At 41.2% G+C, this 15012-nt stretch overlaps 2 long non-coding RNA genes across 3 annotated transcripts in view; both read left to right on the top strand.

Moving 5' to 3' along the window:
- LOC104698434 overlaps positions 1-15012 on the top strand; it is an 86690-nt gene that overhangs the window by 34455 nt on the left and 37223 nt on the right. The gene's annotated exons all lie outside the window — the stretch shown is intronic.
- LOC109143250 lies at positions 9977-12750 on the top strand. Its single transcript, XR_002043273.3, has 2 exons — positions 9977-10551; positions 12131-12750. It is a non-coding gene; the product is annotated as an uncharacterized LOC109143250 (long non-coding RNA).

The following is a 15012-nucleotide window of genomic DNA, read 5'->3' on the forward strand; positions in this document are numbered from 1 at the left end:
TGCTTAATGTTTTGCAGAGAACCTGGAGGGGAAAAAATCACAATGGGTGTTAAAATCAAGCCTACTGGGAAAATAATTATATCTCTTGCCCATAATCTTAAAACCTCTGTAAGTCAGCTTCTGTGATCTTGTATCTCTTGCCAGCAGAAAATGTTAAGAGCTTTATCTCTCTTCCTTTTTCCATTTCATAGTGCTCCATTGGAAGGTGGAGAATATTCTTTATAGAAAGACAGGATATCACTATTTTGTTCTGTGTTGCCTATGATTGTAGAGATCGGACTCAATTGTGGCCGGTGTTCAGCCTTGTACATGCATGAGGTTATGTATTAAAGAAAATAGAAATCTGTGAATCATTCCTCAAGCTCTGGATTATTTTCTAAAGCACTCCAAGAAGATCTCGTAAAATTAGAAAAATTGCCAGTACATTCCCAGCACTCTAAAGGCATTCTGAGGCATAATATGGAAAAAAACCAAAGGTTTAAATTTCAACTGTCAGGCTTGCTGTGGAATATTGATGCAGATGTTCAACTTAGTAATGGAGGATGCGGATGAAGGGACAGAGTGTACTTTCATCAAATGTTCTGATGATACAAAACTGTGAGGAGTTGCTGATAGACCAGAAAGCTATATTGCCATTCAAAGGGACATTGACAGGCTGGAGACTTGAGCAGAAAGGAACATCATGATATTCAACAAAGGCAGATGCAGGGTCCTGCACCTGGGGAGGAATAACCCCAGGTACCGGCACAGGCTGGGGGCTGACCTGCTGGAAAGCAGCTCTGTGAAAAAGGAGCTGGGGGTCTTGGCAGACAACAAGATGCCTATAAGCGAGCAGTTCGTCCTCATGGCCAAGAAGGCCAATGAGATCCTGGGGAAGAGCATTGCCAGCAGGATGAGGGAAGTGATCCTGCCCCTCTCCTCAGCTTTAGTGAGGCCACATTTGGAGTCCTATGTCCAGTTCTGGGTTCCTCAGGACAAGAAAGACTAGGAATTCCTGGAAAGAATTCAGCAGAAGTCTGCAAAGATGTTTAGGGGACAGGAGCATCTATCTTATAAGGAAAGACCAAGTGAGCTGGGCTTGTTTAGCCTGGAAAAAGAGGACTGAGAAGGGATAGTATCAATGCATATGAATATCTTAAGAGAGGGTGTCAAGAGGATGGGGCCAGAGGTGTCCAGTAATAGGATAAGGGTCAACGGGCCCAATTTGTAACACAGGAAGTTCCATCTGACGATGGGGAAAAAGTCTTTTGCCTAGAAAGTGAAAAAACGCAAGAACAGTCTGCCCAGAGAGGTGGTGTCTCCTCTGGAGATGTTTAAACCTGCTTGGACATGATCCTGCGCAACCTGCTCCAGGTGAACCTATCATAGTGTGTGTGGGGATTAGACTAGATAATCTTTAGACATCCCCTCTATTCTATGATTAAGATATATGTAATGAAATATGAAATAGTTGAGTAAGTAAAGTAAGATATCATATCTGTATGAGCTACAGATCAGGTAGACCTTAAGAAGCCGTTAAGTCATTATTTTTTTTAATTTGTTTGTTTTTGTTAAAGATCTGTTAACCCCCCCCCACACACACTCCACACCCCGCCTGCTAAAAGATCAAAAGAAAATGGTTGGGATGACAGTGAGGCAAGACAGAGGTTTTTTTGTTTGCTTGTTTTCAGCACTGGACAGCAGAGTGAATGCTTAAAGCTAGATGCCTGAAATTAAAATGGTCCAGGGCTTAAAATAAGGTAATCCTTTCCTCAAACAGAAATCTTACGATAAAATGAAAATGATTTGCAATTTCTGTAAGAGTAGTTTTCTAATAGCCTGTTGGTGACATCGGTAGACAAAGGCAGCCTTGTATCACAGCATAAGTGTAGTGCATATATCGAATTTTGTGGGTATAAAATCATGTCTTATGTATTCTCCCATGTGAGGTGCCCACATCAGGGCAGAGATTGAAAAGGCCAAAGACTTGATGAAATGCTGGTGTTTTGTCAAAGAGTAAAGAGCAAAGCACAGCTTAAGTCCAAAGAATAAATTAAGAAACAACTCCATGTTTGAGACTCTAACTGATTCACTGGAGACGGAAAAGTGGAGACAGACGGAAGGACACACAAAATCTCAAAACATGAATCTAAGAGCCTAAACTACTTGTAGAATAAAAAAAAAAAGGCAATTTTCTGCAAAATGCTAACAAATCCAACAGAGTTTTTAAAGGTACCTTCTCAATTAGGTGACCATCAGCATATTTTGGTGCTGCTTATGCCAAAGTCTACAGTGCACTGGTGATTCTAGCTGACAGTAGAGTCTAACTGACAGTGAGAGAAGACTGACAGATGTTTTTTTTGCCTGCTGAGAACTACAGTTGTATGGAACTCTCTGGACTATTTGAAATAATGATGTGTTACCCAGAAATTATGCTGTTCTCAGTTAAATACTCCTCTCTGTTTCTTAGGGTAAGGGAGAAAATGTGCCTCATCTTGGAGTAAAAGCAGATTTTGCTGTACGCCACCAGGAAATCAAATTTGTATTCTTTATGAGGAGGCCTCCCTGTTGGGCACTTTAACAGCTCAAAGTCAACCATCATCTGCGGGTCTCTGAGGCAGTTTTCTTCCATCAGATGAAGACAAACAAAAATCTTACAATCATTCATCCCCATTCTAAGTGTTGTGGCGGCTAATAATTTGGAAGCAATATTAAAAGGGTCTCCTGCCCCACTGATATTAAAGATTGAGTGGAAGATGATACAAAAACAGTGGAGTGTACACTAAGTACTGCCTGGGAGCATGAGACATCACCTGTAGACTGTCATTCCACTACTCCAATGGAAAAAGACATCTGCTGACCTATTAAGCATAGGCAAAACCATGCAGAATAGGTTTCTGGCTAGCCCCACAAACTTATCCCAGGGGTCTAGATGAGGTTCCTTTGTCTGCAAGGATCTCTTGATAGGGAATGCAAGATGAAGATATAATTCCTGAAGCCATGACTAGCACCCTTTTACTTTGAATAAAAACCTTCCAGAGTGAGAGACAGACAGTGGTCTTAATGAGAGGAGAATCCTAATTGTGTCTACGTTTACTTGTTTGGGTGCCACTTAATGCCTTTCTTTGTCTATTTAAGTTGTCTTTCAAAATCTTCCACAAGCTTTATACTGGCAAATGGAAAGACAAGGCCTTGATGCTAGTCATGTGGGCTCTTGGGTCATGACACATTTTGTGACAAACTCTCCAGCTATGCTTTTCTCTTAACAATGAGGAATGGTTTTCTCAATAATAAGTTATCTAAAATCAAGACTAATTCAGACAAAATTAAAACTAGATTGATGTTTTATTCAGAGATTTCTAGTCTGTTCCCTCCTTCCTCCCATCTATAGGAAAGGAAGGTAAGATAAGGTACCAGTACAGCAGAACACATTTCCTTCCTGCTGACCTCTGATTCCTACAGGCAGAGTGCAGGTGGGAAAATTTATCACCTCTCTTCTCATTCCTACTTGTCAGTTCAGGGAAGGGAGACTCTGGGCATAAGAGAATCTTTTTCCCCACATGTCTTAGATACAAAATGCTGTCAACCTTGATGTGGATGTATTAGTTTAATAGTGACTACAGAAGATGGTATTTCAGCCCTCTAAGAGACAAATGTTTTCTCAAAGGGCTCTGTATAGTCCCTCTGTAGATAGCTGTAGCGGGTTCAGTTTGTAAACCAGGCAGAAACACCAATTAAATGTAGTGGTTTGGTACAAAATATCCATTACTTACTTATTTACCTTCTGTGAGATAAGAATTAGGAGAAAGCAAAGCAGGCACAAAACTTAAAAGAATATAAAGAAGTTTATTAATAGACCTAAAAGAAAGAAAAAAAAGTCAGACAAAACCTTCAGAACACTTCTCCTCCCCCCACCTTTCACTCTTCTCCCGCTGACAATGTAAAAAGACGACCCTTGAGATTTTCAGTCAATTTACCACTTCTATAATAACCTTTTTCAGCTCACTTAGGGAGAGGAGTCTCTCTTGCTCATGCTATGGAGACATCCCCATAAGAAGTTCTTTCATGGCTTCAATGTCACAGCCAGACAGCCACCTGGGTTGGTTCCCTGGTCGCACGTGAAAGTCCCTTCCCTCGTCTTACAGCTTTCCCCACAGCTGCTTTCGAGGGTCCAGTCTTGAGCTACTGGGGTACCATTTTAAGGATGAGCTGTTCTCATGATAGGTTCTCTTCACCTACCTCTGGGAGCATCTTTATCTCTAGGAATAGAGGCCCTCCCCCTCCCCTGGGAGCAAAGGTCTTCATCACTTTCATCTCTAGGAACAGAGGTCTTCTCCTTCCCTGGGAGCAAGGGTCCTCATCAAATTACAGCTACTGTCATTTGCTTATTTCAGCACAGGTACTTTTGCTCACAATTAGAGTAATTAATTTTTTCAGCACAGGTACTTTTGCTCACCATTGCAATTTGAACGCTCCACTCCCCCATGCTTTCATGAAATTACAACAGGTACTCTCATGTATCATAGTCCATCACCATAGCTTTACAACAGAATATCAGCTTCTAGGCTTGAAGCATCTCCTCTTTCTCCTCTCTCAGGGTTTCAGCCCTTCCTTTTTTACTGACTTTGGTGTCTCTGTGGTGTTTTCTTCACTTGCCTCCACATTTCCTCTTCCTCTGGCTCGGGAGAGGATTGATGTCTGCAGGCTTCATCTGTTCTGGAGGAAACTTACAGCACTAAAGGGTAAATCTCACTCGGGCTTTGCAGCTGGAATTCGCTTATCACTGTTGGTCACATGAGCTTTGCCAGACAGCGGGCCAGCAGTCTCAGATGAGCCCCGGCCTCGCCAGGGGCTGCCTGCACGGAGCAGGGCTGTGGGGGGGGCCGCAGATGGAACTGGGCCATGCCTTGGACGACCTGGCCAGGCCAAGCAAGGCCCAGCCTGGCCCCGCTGGGCTGCCTGCAGGCCCCCCCTGCTACCTGTCTGAAAGCCGGAAGACAAGAAGAGCTTTCCAGGGGTTTGTTAGTTCTTAAATGTGGACCACAGAGGCGTGTCAAGCTTCTTAAGTGGCTTAAAAAGTTGCCAATATTCAAACTAGCCAATTGATTGGTTCTGTCAGGTCATAGAGGAAGCTGTAAGCACTTCTTTGCAAGAGAATCACTTCCATGGCTGATGCCTTCTTCACTAAAAACCCAAACTATACTAAACCATGACAATAGCTAAGAGTTACAAGTGTTTTCAAAGGATGATTCCTTGAATCATAGAATGGTTTATGCAGGAAGGGACCTTTAAAGGCCATCTAGTTCCAAACCCCCTGCCATGGGCAGGGACACCTTTTGCTAGACCAGATTTCTGAAAGCCACATCCAACCTGGCTTTGAGCATTAGTAGGGATGGGACATTCATAACTTCTCTGGGCAACTCTTTCTCTGGTTAGCACCACCCTCACAATAAAGAATTTCTTCCTTATATCTAATGCAAACCTACACTCTTTCAGTTTAAACCCATTTCACCTGTCCCATCACTACATACCACTGTGCAAAGTCCTTCTCCAGACCTCCTGTAGGCTTCCTAATGGAAGGGGCTATAAGCTCTGATTCCTGGAGTCTTCATCTCTCCATAATGAACAAGTCCAACTCTCTCAGCTTGTCTTCATAAGAGAGGTGCCCCAGCCCTTTGATCATCTTTTTTGTCCTCCTTTGGACTTGGTCCAACTTGGTCCATGTCCTACCTGTGTTGAGGACCCCAGAGCTGGATGCAGCACTGCAGGTGGAATCTCACCAGAGTAGAGTAGAGAGGCACAATAATCCCCCTTGACCTGCAGTCCACCACATGGTTGGTTTTCTGGGCTGCCAGTGCACATTACTGGCTTGTGTTGTGCTTTTTGTCAACCAAAACCCTCAAGCTTTTTTCTTCAGGGTTTCTCTCAATCTATAATCAAAAATTAAGTGTGTAGAACAGAGATGGGATGAACCCTCTAGAGGAGCAATGTTCTCTGCACTGTCTGTTCAAATAACATAGATGATGACAGCCTCAGACTAGAGGTTTCAATTTTGCAAGGCTGCAGTTAGCTGAGGTGAACCCTATCTAAACTTAAAATTCCAACCACACAGTATCCAGAGCAGCACTTTAAATGATAAATATGGCTGAGTTAAACCCATATGCCTATTGAAACAAAAAGGAAGACATCCATAAAGAAATTTTGGAATTACTAATCTGCCTAGTGGAAGCTGACAAAAATCATCATCCAATAATCAGACATTTACAGGCTGGTTTGTTTTTTTAATTTTTTTTCCCTGCAGATGAGTCATTTGCATGAATAGTCCAAAAACTAGAGTCCTGTTTTTCCTGTTCAAACACAATTTGAATCCTTTAAATTTCTTTTGAGGAAGAACTTCAGTGCTTTCTGATTTTTAATGCAATGTTGCCTTGAGTAATGATTTAATTGTTTAAACAGTCCAAAAATGCAAAAACTGCCTCTAAGCTAGGCCTTATTTAATGAACAGCAAGAAAAAGCTGTTGCAATATATGTTACAGAATTAGCTTCATTGTGGTGAGATCACCAATTCCCTTGTCCTCCTCAGCAGTCTAGCCATTGTTTTCCATGGAACAAATCCTGCCATCTATACTCAAAATTTAATCAGGACAAAAGACACAATAACAACACTAAGAGCAACTTCTGGCAGTGCTCTTCATAACCTGAAGCTGTTTTGCTTTCCTGGCAGTATCGTGCTCCATTTTGCTTGACATGATGATAAAGCTCAGCAAAAGGCAGCGCTGTCGATCCTGAGGAAAGCCGACCCACATCCCTGTCTGCCCACTCTCAGAAGAGGGATGAGAAGGCTTCACTCATTACCTTTACCTCTTTTTAAGGATAGCAGCACAAGAGAGTTTTTTTGAACAGAACATTATGTGTTATCTCTGTGCTTTTAAGTCAGATCTTCTAAAATCCCCTGCCCATTTCTTTTCAGGTGACATTGGCCTTTTCTTCCACAAAGCCTCACCCTGTTTTATCTCCCCTCCCTACCCATAGTTCTTCTTCTCTGCATCGATCTCTTGCCACAGTGACAGTCCTCTTGTTTCCATTAATTGAACTTTGATGGTGTTGAAATAAAGAAAATATCACTGTGTTGGTGTACTGCTGTGCACTGCTTTGGGTAAAAATACACTTTTTTTTCTTTCTGCTATTCAATGCTTCTCTTATTTTAGTGCTCAGTGCTGTCATCTCTTCACTTGCTTCCTCCAACTTGCGTCTCAGCAGAAAGCAGGAAAGGCAGTCAGCTTTTAGCTCAGGATGACCACTCAAATATATAGAAAGAATCAAAGCTTAGTTTCATAATATGGCAGCTATTTTGTTCCTTTCTCAGAATCAGAAGTGCTGAGAATTGCAGAGCAGGCACCGTTGTTCTCCCCGACTTGCTGCAAGCTGCAGTTTGTTGGGCTTTTAAGTGACTCTTTGATTCCACATGAGTAGTTCATGATAAAGGAAGTGATTCAGTGCCCAAAACTCCTATTATCAGGAATGTACAACCTCTTAAGTAAGTCCCTTCTCCTGGATGAAGATAGTGAAGTTGTTAAAAAACTCAAACAAAATAATCCTGCCTATGTTGTAATTAAAAGCCCAAGAGATAACGTGAGTGCCATGCATTGCTTGGGCTGTCAACTGTAAAACAAACACTATCTTCTGCTTTATTGCATGATTTATTTCATTTTTATCTGCTTAAAAAATACTCTTTAGGGATGAGCTGCAGGAGAATGACTTTTGGACAGCTATGGGGCGAAATGAGCACACAATGAAGGGTGACCTTTCAAAGGGAGATTATCTATAAATAGCAATGGTTATCCCTCACAGCCTTCTGACATAAGCCTGCTGGGAGTATGAAAAAGGAGACCCTTTCCACCAGTTCCTCCAACATGATTTTAGATTGGCACATGATATATTTTGGCCATGAATAGCTGATAAGAATTTGCAAAGGGATCAAGCAAAAAGCCTTAGCAGCTGTCTGGCTGTTGATATTCCCCTGGGTTTAAAAATTAGCTCAGAGCTTCCTTCTCTTTGCCCATGAACAATGGCATACACTTTACTATAAAGGTATATTAAGATTTTATGTTTGCAATATGTCACTTTGTGAGCTCATCTATTAAAAAATTAACTATAGCAAATTAGCCAAGCAGTCTCAGCAGAATTTGTTCAAACACCAAAGGGCTTTAGGATCAGACTGCAGTTCTTAACTACTGTTTTAACTTCTGCTCTGCACCATGGATCCATCAAATCCTTTATTTGGAATGAGGAAGAATTGGTATTCCTGGCCATTCACTATTTTTAAAGAGGTGAGTGAATTTATCAGGAAAAGATAATGGACTGTTCTGCTTGTAATGCATATCCTTTGCTTATTTGCCCTGTAATATTGTCATTAAATAGTATTTCAGAGATTCTATTTTTGAAGCTTTCATATGAAGGATAATCTGCAAAGGGACAGAGCATAGAAGATGACAGTTTTAAATGGTCAGATGTGATCAGTGTCTGAACACTTGTGTGTTTGTTGCATGCTTACGTATCTGTATGGTGTTTTAAGGTGCATCCTGTGTGCAGCCAGACATTACCAGCAGCCCTTCCACAAAAGGTAGAACTGCTCTGTGTTCCTAACTGCTGTGGCTTCATGTATGTAGGATAACTATTCTGATAGAAACAAAGCCAAAGCAACTTGGTTACTGTTAGATTCATATTGAATGATTACTGTGTTTATCATCACTACTATAATAATGAGTATTAGTGATCAGGATCTACACAAAAGATTGAGCCCATGCACTACATACTGTTGGTTAACAAAGTAAGAGACAGTCTCTGTTGGAAGGCATTTGCAGCCTAAATAGATGTGCAGGCAAGAGGTGTTATTATCTCCTCTTCACACATGGTGACCAAGATACACTGAGATGATGTGCCAAGGGATACAGGCAAATGTGAGGGGGCAGGGCGGGAACAAGGCAGTACCAAAGCTGGGTTACTGGTTTGCCCTGACTGTGACCCTCCTTGTTGCACCTGCTGCAAATGGAGCAGCTGATGGGCTTCCCTCTGCTTGCAGACAGCCAGTGCATGACAAGCAGCTTCCTCCCCAGCTCCTCCAGGCACGGTGTGGCCTCACAGTTGACTTCTGCGAAGTGGAGCGAGGTTCCTGTGTACCCAGGAAGTATTTGTAATCGGTTGGCTTCACAAAGGAGATTTTTTGATTCTGTCTTGCAGATGTTGTTTTAATGCACATTTGACAGTTGATTCTCTGCTTTAACATCACGATCTGGAAGCTGTTCTCTTTGGATGTTTACAGCTGTTCTTGGGTTTAACAGCAGTGCTTCCTTCAAACCTTTCCACAGTCCAGGATTCCTCCCTGAATTTATTGTGAGGAAATGTTGCCTTTAAAAAAATTAGGATTCTTAGAGATGGGTTAGTGAAAGGCATTATATAATAGCATGCTGGCACTAGAAGCAGATTCTGTGACCCAGAAGATAGCTTCCAGTCCTGTGTTACTGCTGCCTATGATACAATGACTTATTTTCAGTGCAACACCACTGAGCATTGCAAGTTCTCTTCTGACATGAAAATCCCCTGAATAGTGACAGGGAGCAGATCACTCTTCTGCCATTGCTATCATGTATTTATGCTCAGATGCAACTCCAGTTCAGGATCTGTGTCCTATTGTGACCTCTCCTACAAGGACAGGTATAGAAAATGATCCCTGTCCTGAACTGCCAGGACAATAGGAAATGTTAGCAGATATTAACTGACAATTTACATCTCCTGATTGTCCTTACAGCATAAAATTGAGTGTGGGTTTATCATGCAGCTGTGTTGCTGCTCCACTCCAACTGGCAGGTTAGTTTTTAAATGTGATTTATAACGTGGATCTTGTTTCCATGTTGGAATGCTTTCACATTACTGCATGAAATTTGAATGTGTCTAAATAATGGGAATGCAGTGGTGGTGGCGGCTGGGAGGCAGGGATTATATGAAAGCTGTCAGGATGCTCCGAGCACTGTGCTGCATTAGCCAAGGGATTTTTATGGGCACAGAGGCACAAAGTAACCCCTCTAATCCCTTTCTCACTGGCTTACAGACTCTGAAGAAGCTTAATAATTACAGAGGAATGCAGTCAAAGTGTTTTTAAGGACATATGTGCAGAGGCTTATTTTAGTCATTTCCTAACGGCAAATGCACTGGCGGATTCTCAAGGAGAAATCTGGGCACAAATTTTCCCTTCTCTCAACCCCCCAACAAAAAGATGATTTATGCTTATATCAGAAAGAGGCTTAACCAGTGTGGAGCTGAAGGAATATTTCCCAGCCTGTAGGATTATGGTTTTTCCACAGCCACACCACTCACCCTCTCCTTCTGCATATACAAAGCATATCCCTGTTCTGCTGAGCCTCCCAGATGGGCTTTTTTTTTCAGTGAAAAGGCCAACAGAAAGCCTGGACGTTCCCTTTAAAATACTATCCTATCCCTCTGGAGAAGTATTTCGCCTTCTCTGAAATCACTGGTTCAGCTGATGGTGACTCTGCTGCTTATGTATCGCTATCTGTAAGTATGTCCATAACTGCATACTAAATATATGCATAAGAAGGAGGTGTCCAGGAGCTGTTTCTGTGCTAAGCTTTTAGTTTCACAGCTATGTCATTTCTGGAGGAATCTGCGCCTGAAAGAGAAAGATACAGTGTATACTCTCTCACCCCAGGGAGTTTTTGTGAATTTTTTTTTTCTCTGAGAATCTTTCCTAATTCAAGAATTATGGCATGGATTATCCCTCACTCTCCTTCGAATATAACCTCTTAGGAAAACTGGGCATGAGAAAAACAACAGTAACTGGAAAAGTTCTTGAGTTTTAATGGTAGAGGAGGATAGGAAATATATACTTGTTTTATGGTGCATGCTAATGCAGTGCTTGGTATCCCACTGTTGCTTGGAATATAAACTGCAATAAAAATGAAACAAGTTATATCTTATTACTGCATTACTAACTAAAAATGTCCTGTTTGATCAGCTTTGTAGCAAAGATGAAAGTTTGTCCATATGCTTGCCATTTCTCTAAGACAATCCAAAGACCTGTAAATTCATATAAAATATATATGCGGTAAGGATTAGCCTCATCTATCTTGAATCTTCTTTTAAAATTGCAATATTCTGCCAGCACTCTAACTAAATTCTTGGTCCTTTTCTGCTAGGGATGCTAGGAACAGATTGCTCATGTTAGGATTGCAAATTAACTGTAGTTTGAATCCTTAGCATTTGATCCAGTTTACTGTGTGTGAAATTTTGAGATGAAACAACATAAACTAAACCATGATCTGCCTTTCCTGATTAGATATTAAAAACCTGTGGCACTTTCTGAAGAGAGGGTGTTTGATGAAGTGACATGAACCTGATTTTTCTTTCCTGTGGTCTAAAACTTTTTTCCTGGGGAAACTGGCTTTCATTTTACATACTGCTTTCCCACCAAAGGCAAGGTTGTCTGGTTCAAGTGGCCTAAGCAGTTTAGATTTGAGATGACTCAGCAAATCTCTGTTTTCAAGGTGGAATCTAGATACCAAGATGAAGCAATGAGCACGTGTCCCAGCACATGCACAGACCCTTGCTGACTCCTCATGAATGTGGGTGCTACTGACCCACGTGGCGTCCTCTCGTGCTGCTTTCTCTTGCTATGCACAAGACATGCCAGGGACTTAGACAGCAACAGGAAAGAGAGAGCTTCACCCTGCAAATGAGAAGGTCTCCTTCCCTATGTGGTAGCTGCACATCCATCCCTCAAACAGAACTTTAAGTCTGTCTCAGTCTTCACACACCCACAGCATCATCAAAAATTTTTTGTAGATGGCACACAGTAACCTCACAGTATGTGAGATGGGCAGGTCTGTGCCACTCCAATTAACACATCCCAGTTCATGATAACACAGTGTCCTCCAGACTCTTACAATGTGCCATCTAATAATTACTGACTGAACAATGTTTCTCTCGTAACTAGTTCTGTAGACTTCTGTGGAATGACTTTGTGTGAGCACAAAGTCACATTTTTAATTGGAATTACCTGCTTATTTGAATGTTAGATGCCATTATCCCAAGGTGCTGGATGTAATCTGGTTTTATTCTCTTTGATTGTTTCTAGGAAAAGATGCTTCCTGAGTAGAAGAAACATGAAAGATCAGGAAAGTGACTAACAGCACTAGAACCCTAATGACGCCTATCAAGTGCAATAACTGAAAACACCGAGGATTGTGGCAGGGATAACATAATGGGCTGTTTAGCACAATAACTGCCAGCTATTGTTTTTCAGGCAAATGACTGAGACATTGGGATGATTACTCTATAACCAGAGGAAAGCAAAAACACTAAACAGGATGAGAAAGAGATTGTAAAACACAGGAAATAAAACCCTCAGACAAACTTCCTATAGACATGAATTTCACCCCAAAACCAGTCAAGTATCAAATTTCCTCCTGATGTATGGCAATAGAGTCAGCACATTTGTACTGGGTTGAATATGTTCTTATATATATGTAATTAGGTTTGATCACAAGTTAGCTCTCTTTGGCAATAAAAAATTTACCTTTTGTTGCTTGAATATGAACCTTCAGCCCTACTCTGTACACCTTCATGCTGTCCCATTGGCTTTATTGGTAGAAGGGACTAGAGATGTTATTTCATGATGAAATGTAAGTATTTGGAGCAGAAAATCACCACTGATGACAACTCCTCATGCTGAAATAAATGTCATCCATAAACTCATCAATTTCTGTGGTGTCTGCTCCAGCAGGGACCTCATGTTACAGTAGGCAAACAATCTAAAAGGCAACATGGCATTAAAATATTGATATAACTATGTTAATAGGAAGGGAAATGTATATTTAATAAGTGCTTAGATTCCTTTCATGTTCACATGTGACACCGGATTACTCAGGCTAATCAGAGTGAGGTTGGGTCAGTCCTTGTGAGGGGAAGGTTCCAGACAATACATGGGGATATCCTGTTGTAGCTGGCTTGATTGTGTTTTTGGTGCCTTGACCAGAGGCAAGGAGCAGGGTAATCCATGTCTTGAGTCCCGGTTTCTGCTGGGACACTGGGCAAGTAGCTCCCCTTGTGTGGTGTCTCAAAAGGCCCATTTCCTCTATGACTAACTCCATTGTAAGGAAGGACAGGCTTTAAGATGCTGCTGTTGCAGCCTTCTGTGAGCGACAGGGAGGCTGGAAGACACACCACTCATGCTGATTGCTCACCTGGAAGCTGGGAAGTGGCAGGACTCCTGATCCACTGACACGAGGAAGTCCCAGTTTGCCCAGAGAAAGCATTTGAAAGGGTAAAACAAAAAGCTCACTGTGCCCTGAGCACCCCCTCACACAGAAAGGTCAAGAACAACATAACCCAGGCTATTAATGGCAATGAGCTGTAAAAGCTTTGGCCTCTGTGTCATGAAACTGTAGTTGTTACTACAATGCACTTTATAACCTGCAATTCCACCTCAGGCTGTGCAGCCTAAGCATGAGGGACAGTATAAGTCCGTGTAAATGAGTGTGCACAGCCCCGTGCTCTGGCTTGTCAAGGTGTGAACTGTGAGCAGCTGTTTGGTTTTACAGACGTGACACACACCTTTCAAATAGCTGCTCATAGATTCAAAAGTTTAGCCTTTCAATTGCAAAATTGTTCTTCGTGTTAGAGTACATAAAGAGCCCCATGTGTGCCAATGTATGTGTGTGTATGTGTGTTGAGGTGCTTGCTCCTTTATTTGTTTAAAAATTATTCATAACACTTACCAACAGTACTCTGTACATTTTTGTTAATTCCAGCTCTGCTTTAGCTCTCATACCCAATGCATTTGCTGTAAGTAATAACACTTACTTAATCGCCACAATGAAGGAAATTTTCTGTGCTTGAACTTTGACACAGTAAAGTAATGGCTTAATAGAAAAGTACTTGGAAATAGTGACAAACCTTATTATGAATGTCACCTATTGGTGAGTTGTAGATCGCTTTTTAGTCTTTATCACAGCACTGTGCTTTTCCACTGGAGGGTATGTTTCCTTCTAAGCAGTTAGTTAGTGGTAAAAAAAAATCCCTGGTAATAAGAAAAAAAAATCCCTGGTAATGAGAAAAAATTACATCAGTGAAAGGAAAAGAGTATTTTCACAGAACTTGCACAAAGCTGAAGCACACTAGGCAATTATTTGTAGTACATTACATCCCAGGCAAGGCATACTTGCTAAGCATTAATAGTTACATGCACTGTGAGCCAGACTGATGCTTTCATTGTAAATGTACTCCATGTTCTGGCCCATAGTTGCACCACAAATTTCTGAGGATCATTATATTATCACAGAGTTCCCTTGAGATGTATTCAGTGATAATGTTGGTTATAAAGAACTTTAGAAAAAGATAGAAATATCACAGTCAGGCCAGCATTTACATATATTGCCAATTTACCATTTATAGACTCACTAAACTTGGGTTTGATTCATTACACAGCTGGTTGTTGGTTTTATAAAATATTAATAGGAGCAGAAATATTTATTTGTCATAGAAATGCTGGAAAGTATCATGACAAAGAAAAAATGGAATCTAAATCTGAAGACTGGGAAACTTCTTTAGCTCCACCTTTTACCAGGATATTCAGGAAGAACTGAGAAAAATCAATTAGAAAGAAATGAAAATGCAGGACTTTTGAGAAATCAAGTTATTCAGGCCAATAATGTCTGGTTTAGAGCCTTTTCTGAAGTGAAGGCAGCACTTTATAGTGATATTTAGCATGTGTATGGAAACAGACAAGCAGCTACTAGAGGGTCCCACAGCAACATCTCAGCTATCTATTTGGCATATTGAGATGTACAGAAGTAACAGAGCAGACTATACAAAACACTTCCAAATTAGCTGGAATGGTAAATATACATACATTTGGGAGTATTCAATGCTAAATACGTGCTGAAGTTGGGAGAACTATAGACCAACCACAGTGTATTACATGAAAAATGCCAGTTTGGATATCTTTCTCTTGAGTAA

Source organism: Corvus cornix, chromosome 1A (genome assembly GCF_000738735.6).
Source record: "Corvus cornix cornix isolate S_Up_H32 chromosome 1A, ASM73873v5, whole genome shotgun sequence".
Taxonomy (NCBI): domain Eukaryota; kingdom Metazoa; phylum Chordata; class Aves; order Passeriformes; family Corvidae; genus Corvus; species Corvus cornix.